The 12,779-nt window shown below is 38.3% G+C and overlaps 1 long non-coding RNA gene across 1 annotated transcript; it reads left to right on the plus strand.

Moving 5' to 3' along the window:
• The first annotated feature begins 2,364 nt into the window (after nt 1–2,364).
• Nucleotides 2,365–4,756, plus strand: LOC131231932 (uncharacterized). The gene is made up of 2 exons (XR_009164571.1): nt 2,365–2,459; nt 4,502–4,756. It is a non-coding gene; the product is annotated as an uncharacterized LOC131231932 (long non-coding RNA).
• The last annotated feature ends 8,023 nt before the right edge of the window (nt 4,757–12,779 follow it).

The following is a 12,779-nucleotide window of genomic DNA, read 5'->3' on the forward strand; positions in this document are numbered from 1 at the left end:
ATAAATGCAAACTTAGCTTAGTGAACATTCACGTGCAACCTAGTTAAAATCTGACCATCGAAGGTGATCCCTATCTACATATTAAACCACCCAGTGGTCAAATTAAATATACTAAGTATATTATCTTATCTATTTATTATATTATAAATTTTATACAAACATGGATCAAAAGATTATAGATGTATTTTGATAATTTATTTATTAAATAAATAATGTATGAAAATGCATTGTAATAGAGTGATACGCATGTATATAAAATATTATGAAAATAATATTACATTAACTAAACATAGTGGATAATAGTTTTACAATATATAATTGAATTATAAATGGTAGCATAGTATTAAACATGTATGCAAAAATTATTAGACATCTTAATAAGATGGTATATCATTTAGCAATGAGATTTTAAAAGAGATAATGTACAATTTTCAATCCATACATAAGTGTACTATGATATTGTATATTAGGAATTTTATAAATATATGACTAATAGCATGTATATAGTAGCATATTAATATTAGAAATTATATTTATATATATGTATGAGCTTTTAATTATTTTAATTACAAGTAAATTCATATTAATATTAGCATTGGTGAATAATATATGATGAAAGGCTTAAATGGACCCTTGAACTCCTTTAACCGTTGACGTTCAATTTCGAACTGATCTGACCAACTGATTAACGAAAAATCCATAAACGGGACCCAAATCAAGTTATGGGCCCCACCTAGACACTCATCGGCCTGATCTTTGATCCCGGCCCCTGCTTGGGGATTTCCAAATGGAATGGACGGAGTAGATTTTCCACAAAGACCATTGTGGACCCCACCCGAATTGTACATGTGCACATTTCAAGTGCACTCGCCGTGCACTGGTCGGCCCAATACGGTCAAAGCGGGCTAACCCATTATTTCCTTAACAAAGAGAATCTCTCTCCCTCTCTCGTTGCGTCAGCCAACGAACAACGTCCGTTTGGGACGCGTTGGGGCCCACCATCTCAGATCAGATGGGAGATCTGATCCGTCCATCATGTTCGGGGCTTGGGTCCCACCAAAATCTGACTCACGTGTTGAAATGCACCCGCGTGCACACAACCCTTGCCGTAAACAGGCCCTTCAAAACCATGTTTCTAAAAACGGAAACTGCCAGCTGGCACGATCTGCGTGAGAGGAAGTCCTCTAATCCCAGCCCTTTATTTCAGCATATGCCAACCATTTGTTTAAGAAAATCTCAGCCGTCCAGTTTAGCTGTGGTTTAGGGCTTCAAAACCACGAGCGGTCTCCATTCTACCCACGGTTTTGGAGGCGGTTTCAATCTAAGGAGATCTAGACCACTAGTTGTTAATCCGACGATTTAGGAAGGATTAGGGCCACCATAAAAGCAGTGAGGATCGAGGAACATTAGCTCACCCTCCATTTTCACAGCCACAACCAAAAATCGGTTGTTTCCCTCCAACCTTCGAACCCACCGCCCAAGCTATCCTAAAGCTTCGAAAAAGCTTATCCTTAAGCTTCTTAGAGCCCATATGAACCGTCCCATGCGGTCGGATTGAAGAAAGAAGCATTCATTAGAGATCCGCCATTTCAGCCGGTCTTTTTCCTCAATAGGAAACCGACACCATTCGAGTTGTATGGCCACGGAACCCATCAGGTGGGCCCCCTGAAGCTCATTCGATCACAACTGATCGTCCCAAAGCTAATCAGGGACTGTTGTGGTGGAGCTCCAATCAAGACAGCGTGTAACAGGCCATTGTTAGTGGGTGCCGCACCCCATTGACCCAACCATGTCCGATCCCAACTAGGCGTCTCCAGCTGGAAAAGAAGACGAAGAAAGAAAATGAATGGAGGAAGAATCAGAGAAAGAAGATAAACAGAGAAAGAAAAGGAATGAGAGAGAGAGATAGAGAGAGAGCAGGGCCACCATTGCCATGCTACACCTGAGATTCAAATCTCAGTGGGCCACACCATAAATCTTTGTGGGCCCTGCACGTCGCAGGTGGGCCTGTGCAACAATCCGAGCCCTGCACAATGCAGTGGGCCACGTCCCAATGGGCCTCACTACAACTGCAGTGGGCCGCACTTTAGCAGCTGGAGGGCTACCGAGTTCGGCTGACCAGGGCTCAATGCAGACCCATTTCTGAGCCTTCCATCTCATGGGCCAGAGACAACCTAAGCCAACACCATTTAGGCTTGTATTCGGACCCAATAGCTGGGCCAAAACAGGCCCAGTTCAGCCCTTAGTTAGGGATGATTTTGGGCCCCATTTGGGCCCTTGTTGGACATAAAGATTTGTTGGGCCTAGTCACTTTAATGCAAGCCCAGTACAAGCTTAGCCATGGATAATTCTAGGCCCAAACTAGCCATTTGTTGGGACAAATGGGTTGGGGCCGGTCCTCATCACTTCAAAACTCAACTGGACCAGTTTCAATAAAGGGCCTGATCCATTCAACTCAGGTGAGTCAACTTCCAATTCTTTCATTCTCTTGGATTGTTAAAATAGAATCATCATTAGAGATTATTGTTATATACTATTAACTATAATACTCGATTTTTAGTATGAGATATCAACATCTATTATTATAAATGTTTTTCTTATGCCGTCACTAGTAGATTAATTATCATAAGATTAGTGTTGATAGTATTAAATAACAATTATTACTTATCGTTACTTCATTCTAATATTATCATAAATTTATTTTTATAAACTAGATCTCTAACCCTAAACCAAAGCCTAAACGTAGAATAGTGGATGAAACTCTACGTAATCTAGACCATTAGTAAAGAATATGTAGTTATCGTAGATAAGAAGATAAAGTAATATCGTTACTAATTACTAGTGTATTATTTTTATAATTGTAGACCATAATATTAATTATCATCATAATAACTATTATTAACATGTTACGCTAATGTTAGTTACTATAAATGAAACTCCCATTAATGAGGTTAGCATGGTATCCATCACTTGAAAATACTATCTTTAATAATAGATTATACTATTTTATTACGATTGTAATACTAATTATTACCATGATTAGCTAATATTAACACTATCGTTAATATTAATAATTGGGTTATGGTTACTAGGTTAGCATGGTAATTAATTTTACATTAATTAGCATTCAAATCTCAAAAATATAAGCATAGAACTAAACTCTAGGATGAAAGCCTTAATTTTACATCAAAACCCTAAGATAAGTAAATTCAAAACCCTATACCATGATCTTAAACCTAGATAGTACATAGAACGTGGATCGAATGGTACAAGTTCATGAATTGTGTTAGGGTTCAATTCTAAAGGCGCAAGCACTTTGCGACACTAGTAGGCGATTCCAAATATAAGGTGATGATTCTTTCGCTTGAGCTTTCCATCTTCTCATTAGCTTAAGTTATAGTTTTTATTAAAAATTATAATGGATATCTCTCTCTTATAATCACATGTGCTAGCTGGTGGAAATTGAATTGCTATATTACCTGCTTAATGTTCATCCTGTATATTTGTTCATGCTTGTGCATTATTTGTGTATTGCTTATGGACTTTAAACTGGTACATTGTGGAAAATCCCCACCTATAAATGTACACCCATACTTGGAATGTAACCCGACTGGTTGTGATTAAAATGGACCTTCGACTTAGTGATTATTGAGTGGTGGTCTAAATGGATCATTGATATGGGCATATCATCTAAGGTTGTTGTATCCAATGGTTTTCAAGGATGGTCTTTTATCGCATGGTTTTAACACTCGCCCTATGAGGCCTATTTTGATAATTACCCTATGTGGCTTGTTTGATATCGCCCTATGTGGCTTTATTCTGGTATTTTCCCTATATGGGTTCAATGTTTTATTCTATGCAACCATGCGATGGTAAGCCCCATATATTATAATATGATTGACCACTAGTCGACAGGTTTCCATTAAACATCCCAAGATGGTAGCCTCATGGGCCGAGGATGGTAGTCATGGGATACTATGCCTGACCCGTTGGCCTACACTGGGCCCTGCACTCTCCGTAGTGACCGTGAGCTTATTCTAAAACGGCTGATTGCAATTAGACTAATAATAAGCTTACAAATCATGCACGCATAGCATACTATGACGGCTTGAATCATTATACCTATACGATTACGCCGCATGTTGCACTAATGACCAGCCGATCGATTTATGATGATGACTTGGTTCTTCATGCCCATGCGATTACACCGAGTGTTGCGCTGATGACTAGTTACATCCTTGGGTGATGACCACATTGCTTGTTTGGATGTTTTTCCCGAGGCACAGCCCGTTTGGATGTTTTTCCGGGGCACAGACCATCTGGATATTTTTTTCGGGTCCATGATTGCATTCATACATCCATGCATCTAATAAGACTGCATTTACTCTGTTTTAGTTGTCTGAATATTTTATACTATTTCTTACCTAATGCGGCGGTGTGTAATCGTGAGGAAAATTCACACTGAGTTGGCCACTCATCCATCAAATATACAACCATACAGGTAATACAGGTAGCTTAAGTAATATGCTTGTTCAGACTTGATGAGGAGTAGGGTACGATCGCCAGGGATGCATGACTGTATTTGCTTGAAGGAGCTGCGTGATCTCGCGGCTTATGTTTATATGCTTTCTGTTATTCTTCATGTATTAAATCATGTAAATCTTGTACTTGTTTAAATTCAGAGACATTGGTTTGTATAAGTCATTATGGGCAGCTTCTTGTATATTTGAACGATAATGAAATTTTCTTTTATGTCGATTTGTCCACATTACGCTTATTTGCTTACTCTGATGAAGGGAAAAAATGTACACTCGAATTTGACCATCCTTTAAAGTTAACACTCGGGCCTTTGAGACACGTGTCATATACTTGGGTCCTGAAAAGATGGAGCGTTACACTTATCTCGCTCAATTTTTAACTTCCCTCGCTTAATTCTTAAGTTGCCTAGCTCAAATCCTAGGTTTCCTCGCTGAATTTCTAGGTTCCCTCGCTCAATTTTTACATTCCTCACTCAATTCCTAGGTTGCCTCGCTCAATTTCTAAGTTCCCTCGCTCAATTCATAGGTTGCCTCGCTCAATTTCTAGCTTCCCTCGCTGAATTCCTACCTTACCTCGCTCAATTTCTAGGTTCCCTTGCTTAATTCCTACCTTGCCTCGCTCAATTATCAGTTTGCCTCACTCAATTTCAATCACTTTGCTCAATTTTTAACTTCCCTCGCTCAATTTCTAGCTTCCTTCGCTCAATTCCTAGGTTGCCTTATTCAATTGATAGGTTGTCTCGCTCAATTTCTAGGTTCCTTCACTCAATTTGTAGCTTTTCTTGCTCAATTCCTAGGTTCGCTCGGTTGCCTCGCTCAAATCCTACGTTGCCTCGCTGATTCCTACGTTGCCTTACTCAAATCCTAGGTTGCCTCGCTCAATTCCTAGGTTCCCTCATTCAATTGCTAGGTTGCCTCGCTTAATTCATAGTTGCCTCACTCAATTTCTAGGTTCCCTCGCTTAATTCCTAGGTTGCCTCGCTCAATTTCTAGGTTCCCTCACTCAATTTCTAGCTTTCCTCGCTCAAATCCTAGGTTGTCTCGCTGAATTTCTAGCTTCCCTCGCTTAATTTCTAGCTTACCTTGCTCAATTCCTAGGATTCCTCGTTGAATTTCTACGTTGCCTCGCTCATTTCATAGGTTCTCTTGCTCAATTTCTACGTTGCCTCGCTCAAATCCTAGGTTGCCTTACTCAATTTCTAGGTTCCCTCGCACAATTTAGCTTTCCTCTCTCAAATCCTAAGTTGCCTCGCTAAATTTCTAGGTTCCTTCGCTCAAATTGTAGCTTCCCTCGCTTAATTTCTAACTTCCCTCGCTCAATTCCTAGGTTACCTCATTCAAATCCTAGGTTTCCTCGCTGAATTTGTACCTTGCCTCACTCAATTTCTAGGTTCTCTCGCTCAATTTCTAGCTTACCTCACTCAAATCCTAGGTTGCCTCGCTCAATTTATAGCTTCCCTCGTTCAATTTCTAACTTCCCTCGCTCAATTCCTAAGTTCCCTCGCTCAAATCCTATGTTTCCTCATTGAATTTCTACCTTGCCTTGCTCAATTTCTAGGTTTCCTTGCTCAATTTCTAGCTTCCTTCACTCAAATCTTAGGCTGCCTCGCTGAATTTCTAGGTTCCCTCGCTTAATTTCTAGCTTCCCTCGCTCAATTCCTAGGATTCCTCGTTGAATTTCTACGTTGCCTCGGTCATTTCCTAGGTTCCCTTGCTCAATTCCTATGTTGCCTCGCTCAAATCATAGGTTGCCTCGCTCAATTTAGCTGGGGTATGACCCTTTTGGACTGTTCTAAGCTTTAAGATAATAGTCAATATGCCACATGGCTTACTCCAATTCATAGCATGCTTGGAATATTATTATTTCAATAATTTTTTAAGGCTATTGCAAACTAATCGAATGGGTTAAGTTGTTGTGCCAATTTGAACCTAACCTTTTGTTGGAAGGCTACTTCCATCGTGTTGGTTTTGGTTGCATTGACTTTTAGCTAGTTATTTTGGAATCTGAGTTATCTCAATTTGTATAGTTGCTTATGCCCAACTACTGGTTATTCTAGCTTTAGGCAGAGACATGTTTTTTAACTACTACTAATTAAAAAGCATACTTTAACTGGTACTAAAATACATAATTTGCATGTTGTTGCTCTCATTATTAGTAAATCTTATGTTTCCTTATCTTTCATTTATACAATCTGTATCCATGATCAGTTGGGTTTTCTTATTCTGTTTGTTTAGTTGAATGAGTATGCCTGGCCTGCCATCAATTCCTTTCCTCGGTGTCTCACATGGTTAGTTGGTTTCGATGAAGTGCCTTAGGGGTTGTTTGGATGTGTGGAACTCCCCACTTAAGTTCAATGGAATCTGAGTTTCTAGAATGAGAGTGTCATGGATAGAGAAGTCTCTTCTTCTTCTTCTTCTTCTTCATATTCTTTTTCGATTCCCAGTATTGGCCATACCATGAGAATTTAGTGGTTTCTGACGTTCTGTATACTTTTAAACAGGTCGATTGTTGAATCAATTGATTTTTGGATCAAGGCCAAACAAGGAATGGTCTACCTGAGGGATGGGATGGATTTTATGCATGTTAGATCATTTAACCATCATATGAGAATGTTGGATCATTTTTCATTTTCTTCTCTAAGAAATTGATCGCTTCTTGTTCTTTGCCTCTCTAATTTATTTCTTTTACAGGAATGATTGTTCAATATGTGTTTAGATTCGGAGGTAATTCGGTAAATGATGCATGTGAAATTTGCCCCATTGTATTTGATGCCCAAATGCAAGAAGAATGCATCATGATGCATGATTTTGAAAGAAAAGATTCACAAATTCATATTGTTTTCATCTTGCATTAGAAAAATGTTATTCAAATCACAACTACCACTTTTCATATTGCAATGGAAAAATGTTACTTGAATCAAGTTAATGTGGATAGAGCATGGCCCAAAAAACCACATCCTACTGACCTGGTCGACCTCGAGTCACTGTCCTACTGACCCAGTCGACCCCATTTCAATGTCTTGCCCCAATGTCGGGTTGGTTGTCAGATCGGCTCGGTTCCTATGGCTACGCTTATAATCCGTAGCCATAGAGGTCCGTAAATCCGTAGCAATAAAAAGCAGGGTAGTTTCGTCCTCAAAGCCGTTGTCCGCACCTGCTAGTCTTAGTTGGTCACTTAAGTTTGTATTCCTTCATAAAAACCGCTGGATAAAAGGTTTTGTCTACAGTGGTCATTTTCTCTTCCCAAAGCCCAAGCCCAAAATTTTGGTTGGGCCAACCCTAAAAAATGATAAAACAGTGTCCCACTCGAATTTTCCTAATCAATCCGTTGATCTAAATAAGTAATGACAAGAATTATATCAGTTAGATGTCATTATTTTGATGATCCAAACCGTTGATATGACTACACAGGTGGTGGTGGCTAAATAAATAAATAAAAATCTTCACAAAAAATACTAAACGCCCCTAAATGGCCCACAGAACAAGGGTTAAGATGGTAATAATTTAAAAACAAAAAAAAAACAAAAAAAAAAAACAAAAAAGAAAAGAAAAGAAGAAGATAAATTATCATGGGGTTGAGCTAGTCCAATTCGAGATTTTTTATTATTATTATTTATTTTTTATTTTTTTTGGGGGGGGGGGGGGGGGGGGTGGGCGCGCTTATCACAGAATAATTTTGATAATGAAAACATGTTCACGATGTATCATCCTTTTCAAGCTACGACATACCCTTACATGGTTTAGCGTAGTATCAATTCCATACATCAAATGAGTTTGACCGTACATGTATGTCTCACCAAAAGATGAATTTGGTCCACTCATCAGGTGGGCTGGCTACTGATGCTGGGAATAAGAGATGATTTAGAAAACTTCAACCAACATTTTCAACTGTCAATTTATTTTGTAAAGTGCAGGTTGCTTAAGTATTCTAGCAAAAAATTTTCTTTGGCCAAAACACCAGCATAATCTAACCCATGGTGGATGGTATTATGGAAAATGTAATATCCATATATTGTTTTTTATTCAATTTTCTTTTTGTCATTAAATTATAATTTATTTAGAATAACTTTAATTTTATTATAATCTTTATTTTTTTAGCATCTCAAGAAACAGGATTGTTTACCACATTGTAAAGTAAACCCATAACAAATTGAGGGGTTTTAGAACAAATGATTAGTTGGAATCACAATGACTTGAAAGTTGGAGAGAGATATATAGGAGGGTTTTAGAATAAATCTAATTTTTTTCTTCTCTTTGTTTCAGACTTTAAGGGGCCACTTCTTCTTCTTCTTCCTTTTTTTTTAAAAAAAAAATTAAATAAATAAATTATATATTCATGAGGGGAAGATTACTACTTAGGGCCGGCACTAATTTTAAATGTCAGGAGTGGAATTTGAACCTAGCTCTCTTACAATTGAAAAAATAAAATTAAAAAAAAAAAAAATCCATTGCCGGGACTTTAAAACGCCTACTCAGACAGCTTTAGTTTATTGGAAATCATGAACAATGTGCACGAGTCAGATTCTACAATTCCAAACGTGTGTTTCGGACTACCTTATGATTAGTAGATCAACTATATCTTTGGTTTGTTTATAAAAGGATGCTTCCATTGGACTGGTTGGTAAGATAAACTCCACGGTTAGCCTCACAATTCCATTGGGTTCCATTCTTGCCTCAGTAGTATGTACTCGGAAGAGTTCCAACACGAGGTCTTGGGTTCGATGCTAGTCGGTGGTGAAATCCCACTATGGCGTGTGTGTGAGAGTTACTGGTGACCTGTTCATCAGGTGACTTATGCTTTTTAGATATTTTGTATAAAAATAAAAGCATTTTACACCTCGGGTGGCCCCCACATCATATCAAAACAAATAAATGGGTAGAAAAAGGTTTTTTTCCGTTAATTTACTTTGGGCTTTGTGGCGCAAATTAAAAGTTACATTATTTGATTTTTTAGGCACAGCATTTAGGTATAGTTTGAAACTTTATGGAAAGCTCAGATCACAAACACTTGTTCATATTTACACGTATCTATACGTGGATGTGTATAATTTTACATGTATTACGAACTTCGGGGAATTTTTATCCCAAAAGCGAGGATTTAAAGAGAAAATGACCACTGTAGACAAAACCTTTCATCGAGCGGTTTTTATGAAGGAATACAAACTTAAGTTACCAACTTAGACTAGCACGTGCGGACAGCGACTTTGAGGATGAAACTACCCCTCCTTTTCACTGGGAAGACGAGCGCTGACGCTCCTCCAACTGAGAGTTGTACGAATGGCTTAAAAGAGATCAAAGTTACATGGCCCCGCAGCTATATATATTTATTATATCCACAACGTTCATCCATATTTCGAGATCATTTCGGAGCATTATCCAAAAAAAAAAAAAAAAAATCATATCCAAAGATCAACTGGACCACACAACAAAGAGCAGCGGGGAAATTGATTTTCACCGTTAAAAATTTTGTAGGGCCCACCATAACATATATTTTCCATCCAATCTATTCATAAGGTCACAAAGGCCTGGATGAAGAGGAAAAACAAATATCATAATGATCCAAAACTTCAGTAACCCCTAAAAGGGTTTCAATGGTAGACGTTCAATTCCCCACTACCTTGTACAGTGTGGTCCACTTGATAGTTAGATCTGTGTTATTTTTCATCTCAAGCCTTAATATGAGCTCGCCAAATAGATGGACGGTTTGGATATAACACAAACCTCATGGTGGGGCCCACAGAAGCAACGAAAATTTCACATAAAAAAAAAAAAAACAGAATGGGCGATGAACCGCGGATTCCGCGATTCCACTGCAACTCACTGTAGGATTTGGGGATGGATCGCGAAATCCTCGATTGATCCCCAATTTAAACAAAAGGCTATGGCTACGGATTATAACCATAGCTATAGCCGTATCCTGTGTACTTTTCTTCTTTTTTTTTATTTTTTTATTTTTTTTACATTTAGAATTTTATTCTACCTACATTTTTCCCTAACACATATTTATATAAATATGTATATATAAGCATATAAAAAAAATTTGTCTCCTTTTTTCATTTCTTTCTTTATTCATATAACAAGAATATCTTCTAAACCAAAATTAGTTACTTGACGTACCATATATGATTTTAGGGCTGAAAGTTGGGCGGGTTCAACCCGACCAACCTGTGACCCACCCGACATTGGGTTGGGCTTGGGCAGGATGTATCGGGTTTGGTCTTGGGGTTGGGCCATACAAACACCAACTCGATAAAACTTGGAAACGGAATCGCCAGGATTGACCGTCAAATGCATGGAAATGACCGTGAAGTGAAGGGAATTGACTGTGAATTGCATCAAAATGACCGTGAATCTAAACAGAATCGTCAAAATTGACCGTGAAATGCATGGAAATGACCGTGAAGTGAAGTGAATTGAACGTCAGTTGCATCATTATGGACCATGGTTGATTATTTTCATTTCCAACTGCAGAGGGCACAACTATGATTGGAGATTTCCTCCTTCCGTTTAAGATAGGTGCTTTTCTATCCAAAACGCCAGTCCTTCTAGTTATCATGAGATATCCTTACAAAAGATTTAGTCTGGCATGGGACACTATATCTGCGGTGAGAAGTCCTTAGTTTATTCATAACTTCAACAAGATTTTACATTTAGGTGTGAAAGACTGGGATAATGAAGCTTATCTTTCATTACTCAATCTGCATGGCTTCTGAAGTTTCTTGGAAGCTTGCGAGTCCATCGCTTAATGAGTTTCCTCACCAGAGGCTTCAAAGATTGTATTGAAATCTATCCTTGAAAGAAAAGATACGTATTTGAAGGGAGAAAGTCCAGTGCTAAAGCAAATCAATCTCTATGCACACAGTGTCCGTGTATGAGATGTGGGCCATTTATTTTGTTGGACCCACCAGTCAGATGATGCTAGCCAACATGTAGGGCACTTTTTTCCATTAAATGTTGACCATGGTCATGCCGTTCTTACCTGCCCAATCGTAATCTGCAAAAGTTGTCTAAAGTAGGGCCCATGGATGAACAGTCTGGATTTCTTACATTCACGCCACGTGCATGGAATTGAGTGCTTGATGACTAGCTTCAGTTGTGTTTAGCACCAAATTCTCTATCTTCCAAAACTATGTCTGATTCCATCGTCTTTGTTCAACTATCTACAAGGTCCAATATTTATACATATTTGTAGGTCCGCCATGTAATTTTACTTCTTTGTCAATTTGTGAATTATATGGAGGTGACCTACCTGCCAATCTACTACCCTTCAGAGCAAGAGAAAGAAGACCTGAAACTTTATGTAAGTAATGTACGAAAGCTAATGGCTAGGAAGGTATGCATGTTGTGTTGTGTTTGGAATGTTTGGATGCACAACTTGATTGGATTTTCAACAGTCAAGTTTAATCAAGAGGAAATGACAAAAATTAATATGTTTCATAGCATTCATAATGTAGAAGTACCCTCAAATTCCAATTGTGTTCCTTTCAAGTCTAACTTGAAAGTAACTAATTGCAGTTTGGAGATACCATCAATCTGAATGCTGAGGAGACTAAAGTTTCTATTTCTGCCACAATTATAGAACTTAGTGAATCATCTTGAAACTCGACAGAATTGACTCGACTTGACAAGATTGCAAGTGAAGTCAGTGGGTAATTTGATTTCAAATGTGATTTAGTGTGACTCTTTGAGTCGACTCGTTGACTCAAAACGTCGCAAACCAAGTCACTAGCCTAAGAAAAATTCTTTTTCACAATAAGCATACAAAGAAATTTGAACTAGCAACCTCCAAAATTGTAGGATACATATACCACCAGCACTTCATTGCTCGTGAACATGTTTACTTTCTTGTATACATATTATGCAAAGACGACTATTTTACTGATTAAAACAGCTATTTATTTCATCAGCAGCATCTAAGACTTATCCCAACTAAGTGGGATTGGAGACATGAATCCTGTTCTGCCAGTCCACTCTAATAAGGGCTTTAGAATGTCCTATTGTGCAGATTGGTGATGAAAATTATTGTAAACTCCCACCTCAAATCAAGCTTTGGAATCATGCTCTCACTCCCTCTTCCTAGCCATTTATACTTGCTAACATTTTGAAACAGATGCTTCCAGGCTTCCTCACCTGAATATATGCTACTTTGCTTCAGGCTCCATGCTTCATGCGACCACACTCTGGCTGCCAACCTAACGCAACCCTCCTTTATCTAGGCATGAGACTGGCAAAGAGAGCACA

The sequence above is a fragment of the Magnolia sinica genome, chromosome 17, assembly GCF_029962835.1.
Source record: "Magnolia sinica isolate HGM2019 chromosome 17, MsV1, whole genome shotgun sequence".
Taxonomy (NCBI): domain Eukaryota; kingdom Viridiplantae; phylum Streptophyta; class Magnoliopsida; order Magnoliales; family Magnoliaceae; genus Magnolia; species Magnolia sinica.